The 4,337-nt window shown below is 39.8% G+C and overlaps 1 non-coding gene across 1 annotated transcript; it reads right to left on the minus strand.

The window, feature by feature from the left end:
- Positions 1-3,005: 3,005 nt before the first annotated feature.
- Positions 3,006-3,113, minus strand: LOC148564419 (small nucleolar RNA R71). The gene has a single exon (XR_015885355.1). It is a non-coding gene; the product is annotated as a small nucleolar RNA R71 (small nucleolar RNA).
- Between the last annotated feature and the right edge of the window lie 1,224 nt (positions 3,114-4,337).

Below are 4,337 nucleotides of genomic sequence, written 5' to 3' on the forward strand. Positions count from 1 at the left end.
GGTGATAAACCACTATTTTATGGTTTATCTTGTACTCAATTGAATGGTTTTTATCAAGTCTTTGCACACTGATGAGCGGATAATTTATACGCTTTTTGGCACTATTTTTAGGTAGTTTTTAGTATGTTTTAGTTAGTTTTTATTATATTTTTATTAGTTTTTAAATAAAAATCATATTTCTGGACTTTACTATGAGTTTGTGTGTTTTTCTGTGATTTCAGGTATTTTCTGGCTGAAATTGAGGGACTTGAGCAAAAATCTTATTCAGAGGCTGAAAAAGGACTGCAGATGCTGTTGGATTCTGACCTCCCTGCATTCGAAGTAGATTTTCTGGAGCTACAAAATCCCAATTAGCACGCTCTCAATTGTGTTGGAAAGTAGACATTCTGGGCTTTCCAGCAATATATAATAGTCCATACTTTGCCTGAGATTTGATGGCCCAAACCGGCTTTCCAAGTCAGCATAAAAATTCTGGCATCAAAACACCAGAACTGGCATAAAAGCTGGAGTTAAATGCCCAAACTGGCACAAAAGCTGGCGTTTAACTCCAAGAGAAGCCTCTACACATGAAAACTTCAACGCTCAGCCCAAACACACACCAAGTGGGCTCGGAAGAAGATTTCTGCATTAATTACTTATTTCTGTAACCCTAGGCTACTAATTATCTATAAATAAGACCTTTTACTATTGTATTTTCATCTTATCTTGGTTCTTCTGGTTCCCCCTCTGGGGGCCGAAGCCAATGAACACCATTATCACTTTTGTATTTTCAATGGTGGAGTTTCTATACACCATAGATTAAGGTGTAGAGCTCTGCTGTTCTTCATGAATTAATGCAAAGTACTATTGTTTTTCTATTCAACTCAAGCCTATTTCTTCTCTAAGATATACACTCGTTCTTCAACCTGAAGAAGGTGATGATCCATGACACTCATCATCATTCTCACCTATGAACATGTGCCTGAAAACCACTTCCGTTCTACTTGCAATAGCTTGAGTGCATATCTCTTAGCCTCCTAGTTCATGACGCATGGTTGCCTCGCCTGATAACCGAGCCTTCCATTCTGTGAGATCAGAGTCTTCATGGTATAGGCTAGAATCAATTGGCAGCATTCTTAAGATCCGGAAAGTCTAAGCTTTGTCTGTGGTATTCTGAGTAGGATCTGGGAAGGAATGACTATGACGAGCTTCAAACTCGCGAGTGTTGGGTGTAGTGACAGACGCAAAAGGATCAATGGATCCTATTCCAACATTATCGAGAACCAACAGCTGATTAGCCGTGCGGTGACAGCACATTTGGACCATTTTCACTGAGAGGACGGGAGGTAGCCATTGACAACGGTGAAACCCAACATAAGCTTGCCATGGAAAGGAGTATGAATGATTGGAAGAAGGCAATAGGAAAGCAGAAGTTTAGGAGGAACAAAGCATCTTCATACGCTTATCTGAAATTCTCACCAATGAATTACATAAGTATCTCTATCTTATTTTATAGTTTATTCATCTTTTAATTATCAATTCTCCATAACCATTTGAATCCGCCTGACTGAGATTTACAAGATGACCATAGCTTGCTTCAAGCCGACAGTCTCCGTGGGATCGACCCTTACTCACGTAAGGTTTATTACTTGGACGACCCAGTGCACTTGCTGGTTAGTTGTGCGGAGTTGTGATAAAGAGTTGAGATTACAATTGTGCGTACCAAGTTGTTGGCACCATTGATGATCACAATTTCGTGCACCACACACTTATTCATAATAATTGCATGGTTATACATTTTCCTTCCTAATCTTGTGCTATGATTGAAAACATGTTTCCTGGGCCTTTAAATTGCTAATTTTAATCCTCTCTTATTACCATTCGATACCTTGATATATGTGTTAAGTGATTTCAGGGTTTATAGGGCAGGAATGGCTTAGAGGATGGAAAGGAAGCATGCAAAAGTGGAAGGAATACAAGAAACTGAAGGAACTGCTAAAGCTGTCCAGCCTAACCTCTTCGTAATAAATCGACCATAACTTGAGCTACAGAGATCCAAATGAGCTGGTTCTAGTTGCGTTGGAAAGCTAACATCCGGGGCTTCGCAATGATATATGATTTGCCATAGCTGCCTGATGAACGGATAATTTATACACTTTTTGGCATTGTTTTTAGTATGTTTTTAGTATATTTTAGTTAGTTTTTATTATGTTTTTATTAGTTTTTATTTAAAAATCATAATTTCTTTTAATTATTTCAAAATCTTTTACTTTAATTTTCGAAAATTCTTCCCCTTTTTTCACATCCTTCTATTTAAGGGACTAAGACTCCTCATCAAGGTGCAATTCGAACTTTATCCCTCTTGATAAGTTCGAATCCCCTCTTCTCCACCTCCTCCTTCTATTCTTCTTTTCCTCTGACACCTCAAGGAATCTCTATACTGTGACATAGAGGATTCCCTACCTTCTTGTTCTCTTCTCTTTCATATGAGCAGGAACAAAGATAAATGCATACTTATTCAAGCTGATCCTAAACCTGAAAGGACCTTGAAGAGAAAGCTAAGAGAAGCTAAAGAACAATTCTCTTTAGAGGGCCTAACAGAGCTCTTCAAAGAAGAAGAAACCATGGCAGCCGAAAACAACAATACCAACAATGCAAGGAAGATGCTTGGTGACTTTACTGCACCTACTCCTGATTTCTATGGGAGAAGCATCTCTATCCCTGCCATTGGAGCAAACAACTTTGAGCTTAAGCCTCAATTAGTTTCTCTAATGCAACAGAATTGCAAGTTTCATGGACTTCCATTGGAAGATCCTCATCAGTTCTTAGTTGAGTTCTTGCAAATCTGTGACACTGTCAAGACCAATGGGGTTGACCCTGAAGTCTACATCCTTATGCTCTTTCCTTTTGCTGTAACAGACAGAGCTAGAACATGGTTGGATTCACAACCTAAAGAAAGCCTAAACTCTTGGGAAAAGCTAGTCAATGCCTTCTTGGCAAAGTTCTTTCCACCTCAAAAATTGAGTAAGCTTAGAGTGGAAGTCCAAATCTTTAGACAGAAGGATGGTGAGTCCCTCTATGAAGCTTGGGAGAGATACAAGCAATTGATCAGAAGGTGCCCTTCTGACATGCTTTCAGAATGGAGCATCATAGGAATCTTCTATGATGGTTTGTCTGAACTATCCAAGATGTCATTGGATAGCTCTGCTGAAGGATCTCTTCATCTGAAGAAGACGCCTGCAGAAGCTCAAGAACTCATTGAAATGGTTGCAAATAACCAATTCATGTACACTTCTGAAAGGAATCCTGTGAATAATGGGATAGCTCATAAGAAAGGAGTTCTTGAGATTGATACTCTGAATGCCATATTAGCTCAGAATAAAATATTGACCCAACAAGTCAATATGATTTCTCAGAGTCTGTCTGGAATGCAAGCAGCAACAGGCAGTGCTAAGAAAGCTTCCTCTGAAGAAGAAGCTCATGATCCTGAGAACCCAGCAATGGAAGAGGTGAATTACATGGGAGAATCCTATGGAAACACCTATAATCCTTCATGGAGGAATCATCCAAATCTCTCATGGAAGGATCAACAGAGATCTCAACAAGGTTTCAACAACAACAATGGTGGAAGAAACAGGTTTAGCAATAGCAAGCCTTTTCCATCATCTTCTCAGCAACAGACAGAGAATTCTAAGTAAAACCCCTCTGACTTAACAACCATTGTCTCTGATTTAATCAAAACCACTCAAAGTTTCATGACTGAAACAAGGTCCTCCATTAGAAATTTGGAGGCACAATTGGGTCAGCTGAGTAAGAAAATTACTGAACTCCCTCCTAGCACTCTCCCTAGCAATACAGAAGAGAATCCAAAAAGAGAGTGCAAGGCCATAACCACATCTCACATGGCCGAACATGGAGAGGAGGAAGAGGCAGTGATCTCCACTGAGGAAGACCTCAATAGACGTCCACTGACCTCCATGGAGTTCCCTGATGAGGAACCATGGGAATCTGAGGCTCACACTGAGACCATAGAGATTCCATTGAATTTACTTCTGCCATTCATGAGCTCTGATGAGTATTCTTCCTCTAAAGAGGATGAAGATGTTACTGAAGAGCAAGTTCCTAAATACCTTAGTGCAATCATGAAGCTAAATGCCAGGTTATTTGGTAATGAGACTTGGGAGGATGAACCTCCATTGCTCATCAAAGAACTGGATGACTTGACTAGGCAGAGATTACCTCAAAAGAGACAAGACCCTGGAAAGTTCTCAATCCCTTGTACCATAGGCACTATAACCTTTGAGAAGGCTCTGTGTGACCTAGGGTCAAGCATAAACCTTATGCCTCTCTCTGTAATG

This window comes from Arachis ipaensis, chromosome B5 (genome assembly GCF_059453495.1).
Source record: "Arachis ipaensis isolate K30076 ecotype BB chromosome B5, ASM5945349v1, whole genome shotgun sequence".
Taxonomy (NCBI): domain Eukaryota; kingdom Viridiplantae; phylum Streptophyta; class Magnoliopsida; order Fabales; family Fabaceae; genus Arachis; species Arachis ipaensis.